Below are 12,185 nucleotides of genomic sequence, written 5' to 3' on the forward strand. Positions count from 1 at the left end.
TCGAAATTCAATACAATTTAAATCCGATTCAAATTCAATACTATCATGTTATTAAACACGAAGGCCCATGTCATAATATATAATTTGAGTGAAACCAAAGTCAATGACAATTTATCCAATCACTGCAATGCATGCCAACTTAAGTTCTGCTTAACTTAACGTTATCAGTAGTGAAAACGGCATTTAGGGAATGTTTGTCAGAATTTACTTATGCTTATGACAAAGACGTACGATACGTATATGTATTATATAATCAGGGGAGAAGCTACATAAACAAGTATGCTATGAGCTCCTCTGTTTAATGTAACCCAGTTAATTATGTTATCTAATAGATACTGGATCGCGTGTAGCTTCGAAGCTAAATAATGCGTTAAGGTATCCAATACATTACATATTCATGAATAGAAGACATTAGGGAATGAATGAAATTAATGAGTGTTGGTATTGGTCGATACACAGTTAATAATTTATTTAGACGCCATGTCTGCTGGGTTGATAATTAGTCACGTAGAGGTGTTTGTGGGATAATGAGGATCGCTATCTACTTATTAATAGCGTAAGCAGCCCCAACACCATCAGCTAGAAATTGAGTTTTATTTGATTAATTATGGATTACCAGACTATCAATTTTATAATGAATTAAGATGTTCCCTAACCCATAAGTCTGCCATAAAATACAAAAGATAACTAATAAAAATCTTTGCGGCGATATTATGCCAGTAGGCTGTACCCTTCCTATCTGCTTCCTAGCCTTCAGTTAAAACATTTACCAATAGATATTAAGAAACCAAAACGTTTTTCTGTAAAAAAATTGGCAACCCTACTGCGTGTGCCCTGGAATTAGCCAGCCAATGGCGATCCGTAGAGGAAATGAAGAAGGCTACCCGAGCGCCTACAGACGGCCAGCTTTCAAATTAAATAACTTTCAGCTGCCGTCTAACCACAGTAAAGGAACCACATGCAATGAATATTGGCATCGAATACTCGTGAATATGGAAACGGTGGTTGTTTTATAAGTGGGAGTAGGAAGAAGAATACCTAGGATAATTCAGTTATTTCATATTATGTAAGAACATTATCATTGATACCTACTACCTACATGGTATGTTAGTAAGAAAATATGTATGATTTATGTATTTTTTAAATTGCTATAACTACCTCTAATTAAGTTATTTTATGATATGGTTCAAAGCCATCAACGTTTGTGAAATTCTAGGATCAAGGTCTATCTGCACGTATATTATTGTAGATCAGAATAGACGAGATGGCATAGGAAGTAACATATGCTATGGTTCTTTGTTCCCGTTTTATATATTTTTTACAACGCCGTAAAAATTTGGTCGTAAAAGAAATGGAAGTTTTTACATTATTATCCTTCTGGGTTTTAGGAAACTTAGGTAAGGATATGGCTTTTTATGGGATAATCTTCCAGGGACACCTTCGCGACGTAAAAAGTATCACTCGTATAAACCAGATGACTTGGAAACTGCTTGGAAATTATGTATTTTTATACTTAAACTGAGGTAATTATTACATTAAATACAAACAAACGGTTTATACCTATGTATATGTATTTCTTCGGCATAATACTTAATGAAATTCTAAGCTTTACAAGGGCCACGAATAAGTCTTAATAAAATTCGAAGTTAATCACAACGTGCCTAAGTGTAATCTGATTTTGCTAAGTTGGAAGTTTGGATTTTCGGTGAAATTCAATTAAACACAAACACGTTGGTACCTATGAATTTTCAGGGCGGGCGAGCTTACGCGGAAATTGGTTTTCAGCAGCCTCCAAGTACCCTGAAAGGGCCTCATTTAAAACCACTATCCGGGTTGCTGAAATTAAACCTTATCAGAATAACGCATACTTACCTATTACTGACGGCCCACTGATGTAGTGGTTAGTGACCCTGACTGCTATGCCAAAGGTCCCAGGTTCGATTCCCAGCCGGGGTTTTCATCGGTTTGCGCCCGTAACTCAAGGTACTAGAGTTCAAAATAAAGTAAGTATTATTTTCCCTTCGCCCTATTAAAGGTTATTTCTATAACCTTTAATAGGGCGAAGGGAAAATATTTAATATTTATACTCGGATGTAGGAACATTCTACTATAATCAAAGCCTTTAATTAACGTTTATAAAAGGCATGCGCTGAGAGCACATTGCGCTCACTTGTCATTCTTGTCGACAGTTTGGCAATTTTAGATATAAACGAAATGAAATAGCACAAAGTTGCAAAGCAACATTGCACCACTGCGTCTGGTAAGTGATAAGAACTAAGAGCAAGTTTGTTTGTCGTCTGTTTAAGTAAATTCATGCGACGCTGGTCGACGCCGCGCGGGATGCATATTGCATAGCTGCATCCACGACTAACATTGTTCAAACTGTTTTGTTTATTTCGAAATGTCCTTTCGTATTTGTTGTAGTTAGACAATTTTTTTATCTACATCAGTAAGTAGTTTATTTGTAAATTCTTTCTTGAAGTACCTATTGGCATAAACGATCACCAATTGCCTAGGTTGTAGGAAGTGCATGGCTGCACCTGCTGTTCATCGGCGTTACGTTAGTAGTTTTATTAAATACCTATGTACTTACTTCTTAAGATACTGTTTACTTTATACCAAAATTATTCGACCTTGTTTTAAGTATAATCAATATATGAAAAGCTTGATCTCCTCTAAAGTAATAAAAAAACATTGAACACCAACTACAGATCAATCAAAAACGCGTTAGGCGTAGAGCGAGAAGACTCAAAAAGAAATAACAAAACCTGATTGAATCCGATGCGAATTTTCGAACTGAGCGGGCACATAGAATTTCAATTCGGGGGCACGCAAACGAATCGTTTTTCAAGATCGGGACCCATTTAAACCACAATACCGGTAATCGGGGGCAATCGCGGTCAAAATTGCATTCGACCACCGTCCCTTGTCGATGCCGCCCCGCGGTACTGTTGGCTTCAGAATCTGTAAACAGAAATTGTAGCTGCAACCTATGTAAAATATGAATGGCAATAGAATGCAGTGATGTCAAGAGCATTTATTATTTCTTAACTGATAAGTTTAGTTCTAAGTTTGTCTAGCTCTTATTTGTGTTGCAATAATTTTACCTTTAAGGATATAGGTTTTAATTTTTATTAAAATTCAATTCTTAATTGGTTGTACCAACAGCGGCTTCCCTGGCTTTTTTTAATTTGTAAGTTATTAGTGAAAACTTTTAATTGGCTTTTTGTTTTTTACTTTTTGCTATAAGTATATGATAAATGGGTTAGCTGTAAGTTTTCTTAAATAAATAAATAAATTTACAAAAAGTTGGTAAACGAAAATAGCGAATTATATTCAGGAAACATTTAAACGTTTGATGACGATGGCCTCCTCGTCGTATCCGACGACAGCGACCCTGTCTATCACGAACACACACATAACGAAGGAAACATTTTGCACATGTACTTAGTACTTAGTATATTTATATATATATGTGTATGTATAAGTATATATAAATGTATTATTATATATTATTAGAATGTTAGGTATAGGTTTATATTTTTTTTATATATGTAGGTATAATTATGGTAGATTTTGTGTAGGTTTTTTTTTTTGTGAGATTCATTGATTGATTGTGATTTTTGTTATTTTTTTGCACTTCCCTACTTTCTGCTCCTGAACCTCCTGCAGGTTGACTGGTAGAGAATGCTCTTAGCATTAAGTCCACCTCATTGTACATCTACTTTTGTAAATTGTGCAATAAAAGCATAAATAAATAAATAAATACATTGAAAGATATTGGGTAAAGTAAAATACACGATGTTAAATCTGCTCTGACTGTACGGTTCGGTAGGTTTGTTCCCAGCGGCCGCGATATCTCACTATTTTGTAGAGAGCTAACACTCTAACGTCTATAGGAGAAGATTGTTGTATTTCTTAGGCAGAAGCTTCTTAGGAACACTTGCAACTTTCTGAACGGATTTTAACAAAGACGTTATATCTACGCTACCGCTACTGACAAATCTAGGTATATAAGTAGGTATAGTGCCACAAACTTATCTGTTCCGGTGAGAGCGAACTAAATTGGTCCATACCTCATTACTTACTGTACTAATGAATTTCATATTGACATAGATTATATGGACCAATTTAGTTCGCTCTCACCGGAACAGATAAGTTTGTGGCACTATAGGTTATGTTGACGTTTAGATCAATTTAAAATCGTGACGTTAACATAATTCCGCGGCGCCTCCGAGGAATCATCGATGAATCTTCATTAAGTGGTGTGTCGGGGGTGGGCGACATTTTGTACATTGAGGTCGGGAGCTACAAGTGATTAACTGGATTTTCGACTCCGCATTTCTGTAGATTTATTGCTGCTATAATATGCCACGTATATCCGGTGGCGCTTCTTGCGAGAGAGATACTACCGTACCACCACCGACACATTAGCAATTAACAATATTATAAACAGCAACGCTCGTCTGTCAACCTCTGTCAAATCCATACGAGTTGCGTCAGATTTGAGACGTGAGCAACGCTGCTCTTGGATTTGCTAATGTTCGGTGGTGGTAAACCAAAGGGTCCCGCAAAAGAAGTATAATTAAAAATGATTGTTGCATGAGAATAGAGATGGTAAAGTGGTATTCCTGACACCTGGAGTGCGAAGAGACGGAAATTGAAAATAATATATAGTTAAACATACCTATATTAAAAGTTTTATGGAGTCTTTGTGTACCTATCCGTGAAACAATTTGTTCTTTGCCAGAAAGTTACAAAACAGTTCAATAGCTAAAACGTTAAATATATTTTTTATGAATAACAGGATAATGCATATTATTATATACCTCTCAGGGTCAGGAGGATATAGCGATGCGATACCATATGAATATAAATACAATAAAGTCATTCATAGGTTTGCGATATGATACATACATATTTAGGTTTTCAAATTTATAAATAATAAGGAAATTGTGTCAAATACCTCGTATATAATAACCGATAATGGTGGTTTGTCTTGAGAAGCTTTAGCAGTGGCAGTATAGGTATTGTTAAATACAGAATAGCTTAGGGCTGTTTACACACAGAGTCAATATTGTTGCGGGAGACAAACTGTTAAAGTAAACCAACTAAGTCAGGATACAGACCCTTATTAGTTCAAAATGCCAAGTTTATGCGTAGACGTGACATGACTTGGGTACAACAACGAGTGAGCTAATATTACTTACCCATCAGTCAAAGTTCTATGTAATATTACGTTACAGATGTTCGGGAGTATCCGGGAGGTTTATTAATAAAAAACGGGAGCTGACGATATGATAACTGTATTGCAATGAATAGAACCGCAAGTGAAGTGTTAGTACCTAATACAATTAAATCATCTAATTAGCCTATGTTAGTATGTGCTCGATGCGTGAATTCAGGCGCTTCAACATATCCCCGGGCGTTGAAAGGATCGCTTTCAACAAGAAGAAGGTGCGACTGGCAGTGGAAATATCCTACTGAAGGCCCGTCTGATGACCCCAGTGCTGGTCCTTATGTCAGCAACCCGAGCGATTCCGTCAGAGCCCGGATGAACGGCGACGACTCTCCCCATTCTCCACTTCAGGGGGGGTAGGTTATCCTCCTTCACAACGACCAAGGTGTCCAGCTTCAGACCATCCTTGCATGAACGCCATTTTACACGCTGCTGCAGCTCCGAGACATACTCTTTGCTCCATCTTTCCCAAAAGTGTTGGCGAAGTTGCTCAATGCGTTTGAAGCGGGTCAAAAGGGGAGTGGAGTGATCCTGATAGTCTGGCTGCGGCAAGGAAGTCAGGGCACGTCCGATGAGCAGGTGTCCCGGCGTCAGTGGGGTGCAATCTGAAGGCTCTGATGATAGAGGAGTAAGCGGCCTGGAGTTCAAAATTGCTTCAATCTGGGTGAGGGTGGTGTTAAGCTCCTCGTAAGTTAGGTTACAATTTCCCAACACTCTCCGTAAATGATACTTGGTTGACTTGACACCCGCCTCCCAAAGACCACCGAAATGAGGCGTATAAGCCGGAATAAAATGGAAATTTCTGTTGTCATTGGCCATATTTTCGCTCAAAAAATTGCAATTGCTTTTTAGGAAGGCGGAAATATCATTGCACGCACCAACAAACGACGTACCGTTGTCAGAGAATATATGGAGAGGCTTTCCCCTACGTGCAATGAACCTGCGCATTGCTAATAAATAGGTATTACTTGTTAAATCACCTACCAACTCTAAATGAATTGCCTTGGTAGTGAAACAGACAAAGATGCAGATATACACCTTAACAAGCCTACACCCGCGACCTTGACGAGATGCACTCATGATGGGACCGGCGTAATCAACACCCACACTTTCAAAAGGAAAACCACCTGGAAGGAGACGCTGCTGAGGTAAGTTTCCCATCAAAGGAGTCACTACTTTACCCTTCATGCGTTGACATAGTACACACTTGTGATAGCAGGCCTTCGCTAAGTTACGACCTCCTATTGGCCAATAAGTTTCCCTAATGCATGCCAGTAACAACTGTGGACCGGCATGCAACAACCTTTTGTGTTGATAGGTAAATAATAGTTGTGTAAACAAATGAGTGGACTGTAGTAATATAGGATGCCTTTTATCATACGAAAAATTTGAGTTATCAAGACGACCTCCAACACGCATGATGTGGTCATCGTCAATAAAAACGTTAAATTTAAGCAATGGACTTTTTTTAGGCAAACTCTCTTTATTTAATAGTAATTTATACTCAGGAAAAGAATCCTCTTGACATTTTGAAATTAATAGATTTGATGCTTTACGTAATTCTTCGTCTGTCAAATAGTCAGTCTCAGAAATTTGCTTCCTGCAATGTTTAATAAAACGCAAAGCATAAGCCACTGCACGGATAAGCCGTGAATGATTTGAAAAGCGGCTAAAGTCAACGAATGCTTTTCCTTCAGAAATAGTTGCATTCAAAGATACATCAGCGTCAGGACGTGTCTCCGGTAAAGGGCCGACATGCTTGGGCTGAGAAGGCCACTCCGACAGATCATTCTTCAAGAATTCAGGACCAGACCACCACAACTTCAGACCAAGCAGGTCACCAATATCCACACCACGAGATATTGGGTCTGCTGGATTTAAATCTGTGGGAACGTGTCTCCACGTATGGTTACCAGCCTTTTCTAATATTTCAGCTACGCGGTTACGCACAAAGGGCTGAAGCTTACAAGGCAACATTCTTAACCATCCCAAGACAATTGTGGAGTCTGACCAAAAGAAAATCTGATCAATCTTGATCCGAAGTGAATCGACCACCTTCTCAAAAAGTCGCGCACCCATTAAAGCACCGCACAACTCCAAACGCGGTATTGTCGCTGGCTTAATCGGTGCTACACGACTTTTGGCTATCAATAATCGAACCGTGACGTCTCCTGTACTATCAACGCTGCGAACATACGCGCATGCACCATATGCGCGCTCAGATGCATCTGAAAATATATGCAACTGCACAGTTTTATGTGCGTCACAAACCATGATTCGTGGACAGCGAACGGCATTTAAAAGGGATAAAGATTTGGTGATCTCATTCCATCGCTTCTTAATCTCCGAAGGCAACGGTTCATCCCATGAAAGCTTGTCCAACCATAAACCTTGCATGAGCATTTTCATGGTAATAATACATGGAGCTAAAAGACCCAAGGGGTCAAACCCCTGAGCAATAACAGAAAGCAATTCACGTTTGGTATTGCCATCAGTTACCAATGAATTTAATGGAAAGCAGAGGTCATCTGAATCCGAATGCCAACCAAGACCTAACAACTTGTTCGGCTCTTGAGAACCAATGTTAAGATCAAGTGATGTCTCAGCAATCTCTGAAAGCAATTCGGGTTCATTTGACCTCCACTTTCTCAATGGCATACCTGCGGATGCTAGCACCGTGGTAACGCTTTCACGTATTGCCTTGGCTTCCTCCAAATCATCGCTGCCTGTGAGCAAGTCATCGACGTAGAAGTCATGCAATATGATTTCAGCTGTCTTCTTGTCGTTACATTCAAAGCCAAGTTGTTTAAGGCAGCGCGTAGCAAGGAACGGAGCACTGGCTGTACCATAGGTGACAGTATTCAATTTAAAGGCTGTGATGGGATGACTAGAATTATCACGCCAGACAATCTGCTGTAGATTTCTGTCATCAGGATGTACTTCTATGCATCTGTACATTTTCGCCACATCAGCTGATAAAATGTATTTATGCTGCCTGAAACGAAGTAAAATAGACAGCAAATCATCCTGGACTACCGGGCCAACCATCTGTAGATCATTAAATGAAATGCCTGAAGTTGACTGCTTGCGTTGAACACAACGCGTAGCTTTGTCGTGGAGCTGCTCTCACGTAACACTCCGTGATGCGGAATAAAGTAGGCTCCAGCGCAGGAATGAGGTCCCTCACATTCAGACATATGGCCTAACAACTGATATTCAGTGAGAAAGTCGTGGTACATTTGACTTGTCTCAGGTTTACGCTTCAAACTACGTTCTAAAGAAAACAGACACTGTGTAGATCTTTTAAGAGAGTCACCTAACAACTCAGGGTCGTTCTTAAGAGGTATCCGAACGCAGAATCGTCCATCAGGAAGACGAGACGTATTTTGAACAAAATGATCTTCGCATAACTTCTCCTCGGGCGAGTAATGTGATGACGATGACTTGGAATTAATTTCCTCTAGCTGCCAGAACCGCGTCAAGTCCTGTCTAATGTCATCCATCTCACAAGTAAAATGTGATTCAGTTTTAGCGAAGTTACATTTGATTTCGCTTGAAATCAAAGAGGCATAATTACTAGTGTTAGGACCTGAAACAATCCATCCTAACCTAGTTTCACAAAGAACAGGCCTACCAGTTCCTAACTTAATCCTTTGCGACCCTAACAAATCCCAAAAGAGATCAGCCCCGATTAAAATATCGACTTCGGCAGGCTTATAAAATGTAGGGTCAGCCAGACAAATATGAGAAGGCAGTTGTAAAGTAGATAGATCTAGCTCGCGGCCGGGGACATTACTCGTAATTGATGGCAAAACGAAACAATGAAGATCTGTAGAATAAGATTTATCTAAAGATTTTAAGTGTACACGACACCTTTTGCCTACGTGAGAAGTCACGTTATTAATTCCCATAATTGACCTATCTATCTGAGCGACATCTAGATTTAGTCGCATGTGCAACTCTTCGGTCATAAAGCTGGATGTGCTTCCGCTGTCTAAAACTGCGCGCGCGACGTGTTCGACATTGTTGCAATCAAGCAATATCACTAATGCGGTTGATAATAGCACATCTTGCTGTTGATGACCGATGTTTGCAGATAAAGCTACATTATTTATGCTAGCAGGTGCAGTGGCAGCAACAGACGTCGAAGGTTCAAATACAGACCGTTTTTCGGTCCTTTGACAGATGTTGTCAGTTGCCACTGATAATTGAGTCTGTGTTGGAGTTGTTGTTAGTGTGCTGTACGGAAACCATCGCCTTTAGTTTAGAACTCGATTTATGTGACGTCGAATTCAAGTTACGGGACATCTCTAAAGTCTCGATTAAGTCAGCCATGCCACGCACAAATTGGATAAACAAATCAAACGTGATGGAGCTATTCTGGTCTAAACGTCCTTTACACTCCTCCCACTCACGGTAAGTTTTTTGATCCAATTTATGCGTAACAATATGGATTAAAAGTGTGTCCCATTGTTTAACTGGCTCACCTAATGATTCTAACGCTCGCAGGTTATTGTTCAAGTTGTCTATCAAACGTTTCAAAACGACAGATGATTCCCTTGAGATCGGGTCAATATTAAATAATGCTGAAACGTGATTTTGTATCAGCAGCCGCTTGTTATCAAAACGCTCACATAGCACCTTCCAAGCTACAGCATAATTACTAGCCGAAAATTCAAATGATTGAATCACCACAGCAGCAGATCCCTCCAGAGAGGCACGTAGATAATGAAACTTGTTAATCTCGTCAATCTCATCATTAGTGTGAATTAGACTACTGAAGGTGTCATGAAACTCCAACCAGTTCTCGTACGATCCACTAAACTTTGGCAGTTGTATGGTAGGTAATTTAACAAGCCTATGATTGCTAGCTCGGGTAACATTCTCACTACAAGCATCATCGTTATTACTTTTATTATATTTAGTTAATAAATTCTGAGCTCTGGCCAACGCTTTGTAATATTGTGACTCGAACATAGATCGCTCATTTAACTGGGATTGCATGTCATCAGCTGCACATTCAAGTTGCAACTGCACCTCGTCATATTGCGCGTACAATGATTCCACCTTACCTATACGCAATTGCAATTCAGCAATATCGGAATTTTTTAAACTTTCTACCGTGTCTAGGTAACTAATAAACATAGTTAAACGGCCTTTGTAGCTGCTCCGTTTCTTAACTAGCTTCTCTTCGGTGGTCATTTTGGCAGACGAGAGTATCAACCTGGAATTGAGATAAAACAGCTGTTAACTTAAGTTTTATATAATTATATTCCCTGTTTTAATCTTTGTGTACTTATACTAAATTTTATTATGTAATAACTTTTATTTTGTCTTAATAACTTCTCGATATTATGTTGTAATGTAAATACTTTTATTACTGTAGCAAATTACCTGATGTTTAATTACTAATGTTCTAAACAGTAAATTGGAAATTAATTAATCAATACAGCCTGTACATATTTTAATGATTTGACAACAATATTTTAATATGTTTACGTAGATAACAAGTGTTGTATTGATATTATTATGGTGTAAATTACAGTTACGGTTGTAAATAAATAAGTCTGAAGTTTAAATTAACCTTGACCATGAGTGCATTGACATTGAATCTTTTGTTAATGAATTACCTCGCTAATCTCGCTGATAGGAATGTAACAATTAATGTAATATAGGTCAAACTGATGTAGCTAAGCTAACTATATTCTTATGAATACGATAATGAGACTATATTACTGCAAATTTATGTTATATTTGCTATTGTTAACTAACGATGCGATAGGTACAATTCTAACTCGAAAGAAATTTAACAAAAGTTATATAATTCAACCAACCTTTTAAGTCCAGTGATTAACACTTATACTTATACCTTAAATGAGAGTGTTGGGTGATAATCACTCATAAGTCCAGACTTAACACCACGTAAATCCAAAATTTGTCCAACTTCCACGTTGCCGGTAACCTCCAATTAGTTGTTAATTTTAATTAACTCCGCTTTTAATTGATTGCACGTCACTTCTTCTTATATATCCACGTAGAACAATGCAAATTTCACATCCGGCGATGATCTTGGACCATGTTCGGGAGTATCCGGGAGGTTTATTAATAAAAAACGGGAGCTGACGATATGATAACTGTATTGCAATGAATAGAACCGCAAGTGAAGTGTTAGTACCTAATACAATTAAATCATCTAATTAGCCTATGTTAGTATGTGCTCGATGCGTGAATTCAGGCGCTTCAACAACAGATTACCTATAATAAAACGAACTTACCTATAAATATAATAGTACTTACCTATAAATCAAATGACCAACTGAAGTTATTAGATAATTTTCAGAGGATTACGATACTTTGTAAGCAAATGATTGCAAACAACGAAAGCGTTTGCCTTGGTTTTAAGGGCCCGTACAGGGTGACGTGCCGCGCCAATTTTGGGTTTTCAATGCTCTTCACACAGCACACGCAGTGACACGCACACATGTAAGTTTGCACAGTGGGTCGATAAACTTTTACTCGCCAACTTTATTGACAATTATGTTCAAGTACATTTTGGGTGATTTTAGGGTAAGTAAGTATAATTCTTACTTACACTGGTAGGCACCAGGAAAGAGTAGAAATTAATAGGGGTGCCACTTTACTCTATACTCGGAACCCGATTAGCTTTCTCAAACAAATGTGGTATTTACTTGTAGAAAGGTAACTAAAAGTATTAAAGTGTAGATAATAAGTTTCGGGCATCCTCCAGCCAACTGAACCCCGACGACAAAGCAAAGTAAATACATAGTGTCGCAAAAGGGCTATACTAAGCCAAAAGGGGATGACTCAAGGGGTCATTCTGAACAACTTTTGTTCTACGAGATTTGCAAATTCGCGAAAAAAAATATTCGTTTTCCATGGTAAAAAGTCACATGTCCAACAAAGTTTCTATGAAAAAGGTTTTTTT

This window comes from Plutella xylostella, chromosome 8, assembly GCF_932276165.1.
Source record: "Plutella xylostella chromosome 8, ilPluXylo3.1, whole genome shotgun sequence".
Taxonomy (NCBI): domain Eukaryota; kingdom Metazoa; phylum Arthropoda; class Insecta; order Lepidoptera; family Plutellidae; genus Plutella; species Plutella xylostella.